This window comes from Podarcis filfolensis, assembly GCF_964270895.1.
Source record: "Podarcis filfolensis genome assembly, chromosome: 5".
In the NCBI taxonomy this organism is placed as follows: domain Eukaryota; kingdom Metazoa; phylum Chordata; class Lepidosauria; order Squamata; family Lacertidae; genus Podarcis; species Podarcis filfolensis.
The window spans coordinates 79148897-79163750 of NC_139608.1; the positions used below are offsets into that span (position 1 = coordinate 79148897).

Genomic DNA, 14854 nt, shown 5'->3' on the forward strand with positions numbered 1-14854 from the left:
TACCTCTGGTTAAGAACTTAATTTGTTCTGGAGGTCTGTTCTCAACCAGAAACTGTTCTTAACCTGAGGTACCACTTTAGCTAATGGGGCCTCCCACTGCTGCCACGCCGCTGCCACACGATTTCTGTTCTCATGCTGAAGCAAAGTTCTTAACCCGAGGTACTATTTCTGGGTTAGCGGAGTCTGTAACCTGAAGTGTCTGTAACCTGAGATACCACTGTACTAGAAATTGTCTTACTCACCTTCCCCAATCTTGGGTCCCCAAATGTTCTCAGATTACAATTCCCATCATCCCCAGCCAACTCAGCTAATTGTCAAGGATGGTGGAATGTGTGATCCAACAACTTTTGGGGACATCTTGGGGAAAGCTTTTCTAACTATGTATGGTACCAGGGGTAGCTACTTATCTGTGAATAGCATCTACATCACCCTTGTGCTATGACTCCTCCTCGCCATTATGCACATGAAAGAGTGACCTTTTCTGTGGTGTTTGATCTATGATACCTCATTCAGACATGCAAATTGGCACTTTATATAACATGCGATTGCCATGAACGACTTTATAAAATGCTGCTTCTCTCACACCCAGTTTTGCAAGATTTTGGCTCACTCCCAACTCCTCCCCGTAAAAAGCATGGCATAGCTGAATAACAAGCTCCACCTTACCAAATTGTTGTGCAACATCATGTACTTTTGGGAGTGCTTAAGGAACTCCAAATATGTTATAATCGCCCATGGGTAATCCTGCCAACGCCCCTTTGAAAGAGAGACACACACGGTTTTTTCACACAAAGATTTTCTTCAACAACAGTATTTCACCAGGCATTCTAAAGCTGATCTATTTCCATAAGCTTTCTGACCCCTCCTCCCCCTGAGCTCTGAGTCTCCAGCTTTAAAAATCAGCGGTTAAAATGGTGCTCTCTGAAACAGCAGTATATTAAGTACCTGGCATGTGCTTATGCATTGTTTGCAAAATCCATAGCTTAGTACTCTGTATAGGACTTTTTCAGCATATTTCTGTCTCTTGCGAAAACGTTTCAGCAAAGTAAATGGAACCTCCTTAACTGCTCATTTCAACAGTCACAATAGTGCTTCGCAGAGCCCCAGGACCACCCTGTAATTTCCTTCCTGTGATTTCATACTTAAATCATGGCATTTGCTACCACGAGATGTGGTGATGGCCCCTAACATGGATAGCTTTAAAAGGGGATTAGAAATAGTAATGAAGGGTAAGGTTATCAGTAGCTACTAGTATGCCTCTGCATAACAGTTGCTGGGAATCATGAATGGGATGGGGCTGAGTGGTTGAGCTTGGATAGCTCAGTTGCTTAGAGCATGGTGCTGATAAGGCCATGGTTTTGGCAGAAATGACGAGCAGAATCCGAAACCAGGGAAGAGAAGCAGCGCAAGAAGAATGGAAAAAATTCAAGGACTATTTAAAGAAATATTACAAAGTTAATGAAAGTTAGAATGATGTTGGACTGGAAAGTAAATGGTTACTATTAGCAATGGTTAAGACAAGGAGAATAAGGAAGAATAGTCTAAATTTAAATTAAAATAAGGGAAGATTTGCTGAACAATCGATAAGAATTTGGAATACAGAAAGGGGAGGCATGAGGAAGTCGGGGAAGAAAGGTATAAGAAATTAGGATATGAAATGATACATGTTTTTTGTTCTGTTTTTGTCTTTGTATGTTTATGTTTGTTGTGTTGTGTTTATATGGAAAAAATAAAAATATTATAAAAAAAAAAAGATAAGGCCATGGTTGCAGGTTCAGTCCCCATATGGGACAGCTGCATATTTCTACATTGCAGGGGGAAGGATGAGATGACCCTCAGTGTCCCTTCCAACTCTACAGTTCTATGACTACATGAAATAAAAGTGAATTCATGTCCTGATTGAGTGCTTCCTGGAGCTATCGGATTGGCCACTGTGGGAACAGACTGCTAGATGGGGTCTTTGGTCTGATTCAGCAGCACCAAAGTGCCCCAGCTACTCTGGACAGCTTCCAACAAAATATTGCAAACACTTTAGAAAGCAATGCCAGCATTTTGAATGAGAATTTGTGTGTGTGTGTGTGTGTGTGAGAGAGAGAGAGAGAATGGACATTGCATTGCCAATGGTTCATCTAGTCCAGCATCCTGTTCCCACAGTGGCCAACCAGATGCCTGTGGGAAGCCAGGAAGCAGAAGATGAATACGACAGCAATCTCCCCTCCCCTGGTTTCCAGCAAAGACACTCCCGACTTCACGAGGGGGTGGGGTTGCGGGCTCACGCCCCCAACTACGATCTCGCGGGGCTGGCGTCAGCCCCGTGGGACTCAGGGATTCCCCAGTACATTAATATTCATTGCCCTCAGCGCCAGCCAATCGGCTGGCGCTGGGGGCGGGCTTACCAGGTCCTCATAAGGTCAGGGCAACCCTGCCTCGCCCCCTTTTCCTTCTCGCAGCAGCTGCGGTTTGGCCGGCTTACCCTCACGCGTTCGTACAATTTGTTTTAGGTCGCTGTGCTTGATTCACTTACTAGGTTCCAGGCTTCGTTTGCAGGTCGGACTCCGGTAGCTGTTTCTTTCCCGTTCGCGCCGCTACCACAGCAGGGAATCCCGACCCACCTACAGCTGCTTCCGCCTTGAGTGATCGTCGGCGGCGCTCTGCGCTTTGTCTGCCGCTTCGCCGCACTGCAGGCGGAGTTGGATTGAAGTGACAAGGTTGCCGGGCTTACGCAGCGGTCTGAGCGCCTTCTCCTCGCGGCTGTCTCCGGCGGACGCCGGCGAGCCGGTTCTCTCCCTGAGCAGCCTCGCATTTAAGGAGTCCTTCCTTCTATTTTTTCCCTCACCTCTTCGGCCACGCGGGAAGGAATCCCAGAGGAGGAGTCTTCACCTCTCCGATCAGGTCGTATAGGGTTTTAATCACAGTTGTGGGTGGCTTCGCCGGCAAAAAACGTAGGGGTGCGTGGGTCCTTGCGTTGCTACCGTGGTCATCTCCCTTCTGTTGCGGCTGCTGCCCCGCGGGGCCTTTGTTAAGTGGCTTTTCTTCAGTGCTAGCATTCTGGGCACGAGCGTGTTTTGTTTCAAGTCGGCTTTTTAAATCAACCAGGAAGTTAAAAAACACCGCGTGGTCGGGTGGCCGCCATTTTGCCATAGGCAACTGGATAGGAAGTTAAACACGGTTGCTAGGCGACCAGCAGGTCCGGCCGCCATTTTAAAACGGCCACGTGGCCGGGGGAGCGGCCGCCATCTTGCTAGAGGCACCCCCCTCCAAGGGAAGAAGGTTCTTTTCGGCCGCTAGAGGCTTAGAGGCTTAATCAGTGGAGGCTAAGAGCGGATCCCCCTAGGTGCAAGTCTCAAGGGGAGGGGGTTCACTTGCGGTAAAAGTTTGAAGCAAGTCAAAGGTTGGCCTTTCCTGGCCTGGCTCGGGAGTGTTTTTCCCTGAGGTAGCCGCTGCTAAGCCTAGATATTAACTAACAGTGCAAGTCAATTGCTTAATTCATTTAAGTGCTCTGGGGGTCTCCATTTTACTTGCCTTGGGAATCATTTGCTGAAGCATAAATTGAAGTTGACAGGGGGTCAAAGCGGGGCCCATCATTTTATTTAATAATTTTATTAGGAGATTATTTTCATTTTAATAGTTCTATTGGGGGATTTATTACAGAAAAATCCTGATTAACACTTTCGTTGACTAAGGTGCACAGGATATACCGCTTGTAGGCTCTTTAAGTCAATTTATTGGAGATACATACCAATACATTGTAACAAATATAAATACATTGATACATTGTAACAAATATAAATAGTAAATAAATAGAATAATAATAATAATAATAAAAATATAAATAAATAATAATAATAATAATAATAATAATAAAACATTAAAACATAAATAAATAATTTAAAAAAAAAAAATAAAAAAAAATAAAATAATAATAATACTAATAATAATAAAAAAAAATAAAAAAAAATTTACATAAACAAATAAAACAAAACAACAAAAAAAAAAATACAAAACAAAATTAATAGCAATAATACAAGGTAAAATAAATAATAATAATAATAATAATAATAATAATAAATAATAATACTTATAATTTAAACAAATAGATTCATTTAGCAATAGTCGGAATTCTTATTACCAGTAATCGTAGCGGTATTTTGCATATAGTACAGACCGTCATACGCATACTACTTTCCCTAACAGCTCGGGTTTTGACAACATGGCTAACAGGGGCAATCCCCAGTTACCACTGGCGAGTGGTGCCATGGTGCCCGCGCCACCCTGCAATCCTCAGGCCTTGGCTCAGTTTTTTGCAGCGATTCAAACCTTTTATGCACAATGCAGCCCTCCGGTCGCCCCAAATCCAAATATAGTGGAGGCGTCTCAGGAGTGTATCCCCGACACCCCCCCTAGCCAACAGGGTCAGGTGGGACCTCCGGTGGCTGCGGCGAGTACATCGCAGCAAGGCACGGGTCAGTTCAATCGACCCCAAACTCGCTCACAAACGGCTCACGCTCAGAGGTCCAAGGGTGCGCCGCAAAGGGCCAAGACTGGGGCGCAAAAAGCTAGGCCTTCGGGGCGTAGACCCTTAGCTCCGCGGGCGGCCCCCTCTAATTCTAGCCTGCTGGGGATTGGCGTGCCTAGTGTTTTTCAGGATCCTCCGGCCCAGCCTTGTCCTTCCGAGGGCTCGTCTTCAGATGAGGAGCTTCCTCCCCAGCAGGCAGTCACATCGGTCAATGATCCAGCACCGCAGGACAACGGCACCCGCGGAGGGAAGCGGAAAGCGAAGAAGAAGCACGTGTCCAAGAAGAGCAAGAGAAGTGACCCGTCTGACTCCGATGACGACACAGGTACCTCTTCTTCGGAGGGCGATAGCGATGCCCCCATGGAAACTTATTGGGGGGAAGGGGAAGAGACCGGCTTACCTTTGTGGGTTCACGAGAGGAGGGCCAATTCTCATCGGAAAAGTTTTAACGGTACCCTCGAGTGGAAAGATGGGGCGTTGGTGGAGGATGTTAAAGTCTCAACCCACCTGTCCACTGATTTTATCTTGGGTAATCACCTTTCCAAGAGAAAGAGGGATAAGATACTAAACGGGGACTTTGTAGACATGTTTACATTATTGCCGCCGGCACAAATAAAGGGGAAAGGGGAAAAAAGGCGCGTTTATGGTAAGAAAAGATATAGGTCCCCACGGGCCGAGCGCACATTCGAGAACTGGCTCACCGGCTACCAGGTATTCATGGGGATAGTGGTAGGTTGTTATCCGAAACGTGGTTTGCACCTTGCATCTTATCTGGCGCACGTGAGAAGGGCCCGGGAATTAGCGGGAGATGAGGCTGCCTTGGCGTACGACGAGGACTTTCGTAGGAATGCCTCGCTGTTGTCATCCACGCGCTGGGATCAGCGGGACAATAACTACTGGATGGAGCACGTGGGGCCCAACATCGAAAAGAAAGCTCACACCCAAGCCAAGTCTGGTAAGGCGGACACAAAACAGCGTAAGCAATGCTGGGATTTCAATAAGGGAGCCTGCCAGCGCATCTCTTGTAAGTACTTACATGAATGCGATAAGTGTTTTGGCAGCCACCCTGCCGTTAACTGCTACAAGAGTAAGCAGCAGCCCTTTCGGGGCGGCAGGGGTCACCTCCACCAGGGAAACCGGGGTGCCCCCTCTGGCGCTACAGGACCCGCTCAAGGAGCACCTGGGAACCGCTACTAACTTGTCCCTTGACCTAGCCCGTTCGCCGATCAAGCTCCAACCGTTAAGAACCCTGTTAAACCTTTATCCTAATAGGCAAGCTGCCCTGCTCCTAGGAGACGGGTTCTCCAAAGGTTTCAGAATTCCTGTAGCATGCACTCCCAATCCCAGCTGCCCCCCCAACCAGAAGTCGGTCTTGGAGAGACCTGACATCGCTATGAAGAAGATTCTGAAAGAGATTGTGGCGGGGAGGGTGGCTGGCCCATTCGCAGTACCGCCTATTGATCGGCTGCATATTTCACCGCTCGGCATCGTACCAAAGAAGGCACCCGGGGAATTTCGGCTAATACACAATCTTTCTTATCCCAAGGGCGCTTCTGTTAATGACGCGATTCCCCAAGAACTTTGTTCGGTGAAATACGCATCTTTCGATCATGCAGTGAAGCTGGTCAGGGGTTTTGGTAGGGGCGCCTTTTTGGCCAAATGCGACATCGAGTCCGCTTTTCGCCTCCTCCCAGTTCATCCGGAGGACTATCGTTGGCTAGGTTTCAAATTCCAGGGTTCTTACTTCATTGATAAAGCAATGCCCATGGGGTGCTCGATAGCTTGTGCCGCCTTCGAGACTTTCAGCACATTCCTTGAATGGGCTCTAAAATTTAAAACTGGTTCTGAAGGGGTGGGTCATTACTTGGATGATTTTATCCTGGTCGCGAGTAATGCAAACGATTGCACGGCCTTGCTGCAGGCCTTCAAATCCTTAGCGGAGGAGCTGGGCGTCCCTTTAGCAGAAGAGAAGACAGAGGGCCCTGTCACTAGGATGACTTACCTTGGAATCGAGTTGGACACAGTGGCCCAAACTTCCCGCCTGCCCGACGAGAAGTTGTTGGCCCTGAAAGACCTAATTTCACAGCTTTTACCTTTGAGGAAGGTCACCCTGAGACAAATTCAATCTCTCTTGGGTCACCTCAACTTTGCGTGCCGTGTAGTTTCTCCGGGTCGCCCCTTTTGCGGACGGCTGGCAAAACTGTCAGCGGGCCTAAGGTCACCGCATCATAGGGTGCGCCTTTCCAAGGCTGTAAAATCGGACCTCCAGGTCTGGCTCCAATTCCTGGATGGCTATAATGGAATTTCTCTTTGGCAGGATAGCTTAGCCCTTCGGTCTGACTTCCAAGTGCATTCAGATGCAGCAGGTTCCCTGGGTTTCGGTGTATACTTTAGAGGGCAATGGTGCGCCCAGCGATGGCCTCCTTCTTGGCAGGGAAAACCCATTCTTCGTGACCTAACATTCTTAGAATTCTTCCCTATAGTAGCGGCAATTCATCTTTGGGCTGAACAATTTAAAGATCGCCGGGTGTGCTTCTGGACAGACAACCAAGCGGTGGTGTCTGTGCTGAATAAACAATCGTCTCGCTCCCCTAGAGTTTCTGCTCTGCTACGATATTTCGTCCTATCCTGCCTTAAACTAAACTTATACGCTTCAGCCAAATTCGTGCCGGGGATTGATAACAACATTGCGGACGCTTTATCTCGTTTCCAGATGGAGCGCTTTCGCTCATTGGCGCCGGATGCGCAGCAGCTACCGCAGCCGTTTCCGGAGCACCTCTGGAGTATTGGCAACGAGAAGCAATAAAGGGAGTATTGTCAGCAGTGGCGCCCTCTACCCTTAGATCCTATAACAAGGCGTGGTTAGACTTCACATTATTCCGTCAAAAAAAAGGACTGTTCAAACCAGGAAGACCCCCAACCAAGGCAGAGGTGATAGAATACCTGGTGCGCCTTCGGGACCTAGGTCGGGCCCCCAAAACTCTCAATATCCATTCGGCGGCTATATCCTTCTTCTCCAAGGCTTTGTTCTCAGTTGACCCTTGCGCACATTTCGTGGTGCGGAAGATGCTGGAGGGTTGGCGTAGATCGCAGCCTCCGAGTTCCGATAGTAGGCGGCCCATAACTTTAGACATACTTACGCAAATACGCGCGAAGCTCAGGGTCATCTGCTGGTCCAGGTACGAGGCCAGGCTATTTTCCACAGCATTTTCTTTCGCATTCTTCGGCGCCTTACGCGTGGGAGAGGTGGTCTGCGACGACCAATCGATCGGCATCGGCAAGGGGCTCCTCTCTGAGGACGTGTCCTTGTTCAGTTCCGAGGTAGTCCTAAAAATCCGCAGTTCAAAGACTGACCAGCTCGGCAGAGGGGCTCTAGTACGTCTGCAGGCTACTCAGAAGGCCGGCCCTTGCCCAGTCAAGGATGCTAGAAAGTTTTTGTGCTTAAGGCCAAAAACTAGTGGCCCTTTCTTCATACATGCAGATGGTTCCCGCCTCTCTAAACACCAATTCACGAGGGTCATGCGAAAGGCGATCGCGGCCATTGGGCTCCCTCCCGAGGAGTACGCCGCACACTCTTTCCGTATCGGGGCCGCCACCACCGCCGCCCACATGGGTCTACCAGCAGAGAGGATAATGGACATGGGTCGGTGGAAGTCGAATGCCTACAGGGGTTACATTCGGAAATCACGGTAACCCCCCCTCTTTTTGTGTTTCCCCTTCCCCCATCCGCCCCCCAACCTGACCTGGCCCTTTTTTGCTCTCTTGTTTTCAGATACCGGGGCTGTGCGGATCTGGATCCTTGGCCACAGCATTGTCCATTGGGCAAGCTTGCGGGCGATAGCTAAGGGATGTCGCGCCAATCTCCAGCTTCCCAGCAATGTTGAAGTTTACTGGATGTCACGTCGGGGAATGCGCTGGGAGGAATTTCGCCCAGTGGTGTCAAATAAGATTGCAGCTCAGGGCCCACCAGATGCGCTGGTTATTCAACTGGGCGAGAACGACCTCGCTTACAGAAAGGGGGTGGACTTAATGTGGAATATTTTCAACGATCTGGAGGAGTTGAGGGCCTCCCATCCTAAGATAACAATTTTATGGTCATCTCTGCTTGAAAGGCGTTGCTGGCGGGACGCCACTAATCCCGTGGCTGTTAATAGAGCCAGGAGGATCCTGGAGCGCTCGGTCGCGCGTAGAGTGGCTGCAATGGGTGGGCGGGTGATTGAGCACCCAGGCATCCAATTTTGCAACGAGGCACTCTACCGTGGGGATGGCGTACATCTTACCGATGGCGGTAACGATATCTGGCTGGCGGATATTTTTCAGGGGCTGAGGGATTGGTTACAGGTCTGAGGGTATTGGCGGCGAGCCTGGCTCGTGTGGCGGTTAGGCATTGGCTGGGGTATTGTTATGCAAATGAAGTCGGGGGGGAGGAACGCCATCACCTCCACCAATGCTCGAAGGGTAGTTCGTTAAAGGACTCCGGGGGGTGTCGCCTCGTCCGAAACCTACGGAGGCTAGGGCCTAAAGCGCGCCCCCGAGCGGTAACCCCTTGGGGAGCCTCCAGGGATGTGCATCTCGGGGGCTCCCCCTGTTGGTGCTTAACCCTTCCCGGTTAGACCGGATAGTCTGTTAGGGCCAATGCCTAAGGCCAATACCTCTCTCTTACCTGTAATCAATAAAGTTGTGGCCATTTTCGCCCATCAACCTCAATTCTGGTGTCCGGTGTCTTTATTTACTCCATCTGTGGGAGGGGGCGGGTATTGCCACGCAAAGACACTCCCGACTTCACGAGGGGGTGGGGTTGCGGGCTCACGCCCCCAACTACGATCTCGCGGGGCTGGCGTCAGCCCCGTGGGACTCAGGGATTCCCCAGTACATTAATATTCATTGCCCTCAGCGCCAGCCAATCGGCTGGCGCTGGGGGCGGGCTTACCAGGTCCTCATAAGGTCAGGGCAACCCTGCCTCGCCCCCTTTTCCTTCTCGCAGCAGCTGCGGTTTCCCACCCACCCGCCCTCTAGGTTTGCATTCGGACTTTGCTATGGGCCTCGGCTGGTCGCCGCAAGGGGCCTGGTAGGAGTTTTTCCATTTGGCTAATTGGCTGTATTTCGGTGCCACTTGGTTTTTTCGCCTACCTCGTAGCAAACGTCACAACTCCCGGTTTTGGCGGTTAGGCATTGGCTGGGGTATTGTTATGCAAATGAAGTCGGGGGGGAGGAACGCCATCACCTCCCCCAATGCTCGAAGGGTAGTTCGTTAAAGGACTCCGGGGGGTGTCGCCTCGTCCGAAACCTACGGAGGCTAGGGCCTAAAGCGCGCCCCCGAGCGGTAACCCCTTGGGGAGCCTCCAGGGATGTGCATCTCGGGGGCTCCCCCTGTTGGTGCTTAACCCTTCCCGGTTAGACCGGATAGTCTGTTAGGGCCAATGCCTAAGGCCAATACCTCTCTCTTACCTGTAATCAATAAAGTTGTGGCCATTTTCGCCCATCAACCTCAATTCTGGTGTCCGGTGTCTTTATTTACTCCATCTGTGGGAGGGGGCGGGTATTGCCACGCAACCATGGAGGTAGAGCCACAACCTTTATAGCTAGTCACCATTGATAACCATCCCCTCCATAAATTTGTCTTTTGAAGCCATCCAAGTTTGTGGCCATCACTGCTGCTTGGAGGAGCATGTTCCATAGTTTGACTATGCACTGTAGAAAGAAGTACTTTCTTTTTTCTATCCTAAATCTCCCAACAGGAACAGCACCAGTCTAATACATCCTGGGAGGGAATTCCAAAGGGGAGATGCCACTGTCCGTACACTAAAGGCCTCTTGTCCAGTTCTTTCCTCTTCTCCGTGTTGAGCTGTTGAGGCATAAATTTCAATTGCATGTTATGTGTGGGCAAGCAGGCTAATCAGAACTTTTGTGGGCAAGTAAGGTTTGGTTCGGGATGCGGGTGGCACTGTGGGTTAAACCACAGAGCCAATAATAAAAATAAAAATAAAAATAAAAATAATTTATTATTTGTACCCCGCCCATCTGGCTGGGTTTCCCCAGCCACTCTGGGCGGCTTCCATAGAAACCAAAAATACACCAAAATATCACACGTTAAAAACTTCCCTGAACAGGGCTGCCTTAAGATGTCTTCTGAATTTCAGGTAGTTGTTTATCGCTTTGACATCTGATGGGAGGGCGTTCCACAGGGCGGGTGCCACTACCGAGAAGGCCCTCTGCCTGGTTCCCTGTAGCTTTGCTTCTCGCAGTGAGGGAACCGCCAGAAGGCCCTCGGCGCTGGACCTCAGCGTCCGGGCAGAACGATGGGGGTGGAGACGCTCCTTCAGGTATACTGGGCCGAGGCCGTTTAGGGCTTTAAAGGTCAACACCAGCACTTTGAATTGTGCTCGGAAACGTACTGGGAGCCAATGTAGGTCTTTCAAGACCGGTGTTATGTGGTCTAGGACTTGCAGATCAGAAGGTCGTGGTTCAAATCCCCGCGACGGGGTAAGCTCCTGTTCCTCGGTCCCTGCTCCTGCCAACCTAGCAGTTCAAAAGCACGTCAAAGTGCAAGTAGATAAATAGGTACCGCTCCAGTGGGAAGGTAAACGGCATTTTCGTTCGCTGCTCTGGTTCACCAGAAGCAGCTAGTCATGCTGGCCACATGACCCGGAAGCTGTACGCCGGCTCCCTCGGCCAATAAAGCGAGATGAGCGCTGCAACCCCAGAGTTGGTCACGACTGGACCAAATGGTCAGGGGTCCCTTTACCTTTACCTTTTAAGGTTTGCTTCATTTTAAGCCCTAGTCAGGAAAAATCTCAGGTAAGGTTTGGGTAGGGCCAGCATCTAAAAGGGATGAATGACATTCCATTATTGGGTGCACTATGAGCTCACATAACTATTAAACCTACCGGTAATCCGGGAAATGGTTTTACCACTAATACCACTTTTGCCAATAAGGTACTCTTTGTCTTCCACATGTCTTATATCTCTGGCTGACAATGACCTGCTGTGATGATGTTTTAATTTTAAAGTCGTTCTTGGCATATGGAACAAGTTCAAAGGAAAACAGTCTGAAACTGGAGGAACTCTCCAAGATAAAGGAATCGTTTCTGCAAATAAATCCGTGTGGTCAAAGCCAGGGAGGGCGTTGTTATATAGGCACAAGCATTCCGCCCCTCCTGATCCTGTTGCAGAATTAGACAGCTATTATAGATATAATATGATGAAGAATGGCAACTGGTGTGTGCATCTGAGCAGGGGGGCAGGCAACAAAAGTAAGGAAATAAGGAGATAAGTATTTTATAATTACATGGTTTCATGCCTTCCTTGTTTACTTGAGTCTTTCCCCAACACTGTGTCAACAAAGTTTAATGGGCTTCACCAGTTCAAAACAACTGCTGTGCAGTAAGGATTAGCCTTGTTATTTGTCTAGAAATTTTCACTCTCCTCTTCCCCCACTGATATCAATAGCTTTGCAGGGTGGGGGAAGTCCAGTCGTAGTATGAGGAAGGGCCTTGCCAGCACTGGCGCCAGCTGTCGGCATCCACGGGCAGCTGCTAAGACCGCCATACAAAAGCAGAACTCACTGTCCCTGAGAGTATGGCATGTTGGGAAGCCAGGCATGTGAGCCACCATTTTAAATTTCCCATAGTTCCCTGGACTGTTATGGTGGGTACTTTCAGGCAAGCACAAATGAGTGGGGGAGGATGCAGCTAACATTTCTTCCTCCCTCCCTCCTTTCTTACCTTGCACTTCTGGTACAAATTGTGACTCAATAACATTTCCCACTTGTACATTACATTATTATTATTATTATTATTATTATTATTATTATTATTATTATTATTATTTATTTATTATACTCCGCCCTCCCCAGCCAAGAGCGGGCTCAGGGCAGCTAATACCAGGTATAAAAACAATTGATTAAAATACAACTTAAAAACAATATTAAAATACAACATTAAATTGCAGCCTCATTTCAGTAGAAACTCAAATCAAAAACTTTTTGGGGATGAAAACGTCGAATCTTCACCAAGGCCAACTATCCAGACTGGTCCTACATGGGCCAGAAAAAAGCCAGGGAAGTCCCCAAATAGGAGTTCCATCACAGAAGGAGATAGGAAAGAGGAAAGAGGGGGAGGGGATCAAGTTGATTCCAAGCCAAAAGCTTGTGAACCCATAATGTGTCTTGAACCTGTGACAGGATGTTAGGTGGATCCAGCCAATGTGCCTTCAGCAGGGCCAGCCGAAGATGTTGTGCTACCCGAGGCAAAGAACAAAATAGCCTCTCCCAGAAACCAACTGGAATGTCAGTTGGGTTTTTTTCTTCTTCCAACGCTGGCAATGGGGGAATTCTTCAGGGCACTTGAGGGCAGCAGTCTAGTTTAGTGTGTGGAGGACTGGCAACGTTGGACACAGAACTCTGCCCTATATAATAGGGGGGCATGACTGGGAGGCTGCAGGTCATTGCCCACACCCCGCTGGCAATATCTGCTCCCTAAGGCAGTTTCTGCACTCTTCATAGTAATAGGCTGGCCCCGGTTATCACCTGGGTCTACCTAAAGGAGGAACTGTAGGGAGACCAGCCAAGGAAGCCTCCTTGTATTTAAAAAACCCCACTGGGATCCCTGCCATGCAGCAGATTGCCTTTGCCGTCCTGACAATCTTCATTCATCTCACCCTGCCCTCAGCTAACATAGGATCTGCCCAAAGTGCCTTAAACGCATGCTATGTCTTATATAAAGCATGTTATGATTGTCTGAATGCGTAGGCAGGAGAAATGACAAATTAAAAATAAATCCTAACACAGGCCTTCATAGGGGGAACACATATTTTTTCTTGCACATACCAACCTTTGCTATTGGTGGAGGCACAGTCTGCCTCTCTCCAGCTGGCAGTGACACAATGTTCCTGAGAGAACACAGCAATTCTTCTCTGAGGAAGTTAATACCTTTGTGAGATTTAGTGTTAGGAGAAAAGCACGGCTCAATTTACCTGCATGCAAATTAAATCAGAAAACCCCAACCAAACTGGAGATCCCATTGTACCATTATGGGGGAGCTTCCCAAATGCAAAAAGTGTGTGTGAGAGAAAGGAGGGTCTATTGTGTTTCTTTGACCTCAGGTTCAATTGACAGCACCTTCATAACATGAGTGGTATAACGGTAACATAGTCAGGCCACCCAGCAGCAGGAACAGAGCAGTGTGTGTCTGTAGATGTGTAAAGGTAAAGGGATCCCTGACCATTAGGTCCAGTTGTGGCCGACTCTGGGGTTGCGGCGCTCATCTCGCTTTATTGGCTGAGGGAGCCAGCGTACAGCTTCCGGGTTATGTGGCCAGCATGACTAAGCCGCTTCTGGCGAACCAGAGCAGCGCAAAGAAACGCCGTTTACCTTCCTGCTGGAGTGGTACCTATTTATCTACTTGCACTTTTTGGTGTGCTTTTGAACTGCTAGGTTGGCAGGAGATGGGCCGAGCAATGGGAGCTCACCCCATCATGGGGTTTCGAACCGCTGACCACCTGATCAGCAAGCCGTGGGCTCTGTGGTTTAGACCACAGCGCCACCCGCATCCCCTGTAGATGTGTACAATTAGGTAACGCGGGTGGCGCTCAGGTAGCCCTCCCTCCCTCTGCCAATGAACACTTTATGTAACACTGAAGGGGACCCTCCTACATGGATATATACTTAATGAAGATTTTCCTCTTCCAACTAGCTTTTCTGCGTTGCAGCTATTTTCCACTTTTTATTTTATTTTTTTACACTTTTCTGGTTTTATGGTTGTGACCTTTTCATTTGTTTTATAATTGTATATTTGATTGTTGTAACCCACCCTGAGGTCATTACAGTAAGCAGAGGTAACAGCTGCTTAGGGTGATTGAGGGCGCCCAGCTCAACATCCTGATATCCTATGGGCAATGTCACATGATGTTCCGACGTTACGCACGCAACATTGCGAGGAGCCGGGGCGGAACTGAATGCCCTCTGAACATTGAGGGGGCCCAGACTCCTAAAAAACAAAACAAAAACAAAAGGGGGGGGGGAGAAAATGCTATGATGATAAGGATGGGTAAGAAATCCAGTAAGTAAGCAAATAGCAAATTACAGTGGTACCTTGGGTTAAGAAGTTAATTCGTTCTGGAGCTCCGTTCTTAACCTGAAACTGTTCTTAACCTGAGGTACCACTTTAGCTAATGGGGCCTCCCACTGCCGCTGTGCTGCTGCCACACAATTTCTGTTATTAACCTGAAGCAAAGTTCTTAACCCAAGGTACTATTTCTGGGTTAGCGGAGTCTGTAACCTGAAGCGTCTGTTACCTGAAGTGTCTGTAACCCAAGGTACCACTGTAATAGTGTGTGCAT

The 14854-nt window shown here is 48.7% G+C and overlaps 1 long non-coding RNA gene across 1 annotated transcript in view; it reads left to right on the forward strand.

Moving 5' to 3' along the window:
* Positions 1-14854, forward strand: part of LOC310763094 — a 117671-nt gene that overhangs the window by 31749 nt on the left and 71068 nt on the right. The gene's annotated exons all lie outside the window — the stretch shown is intronic.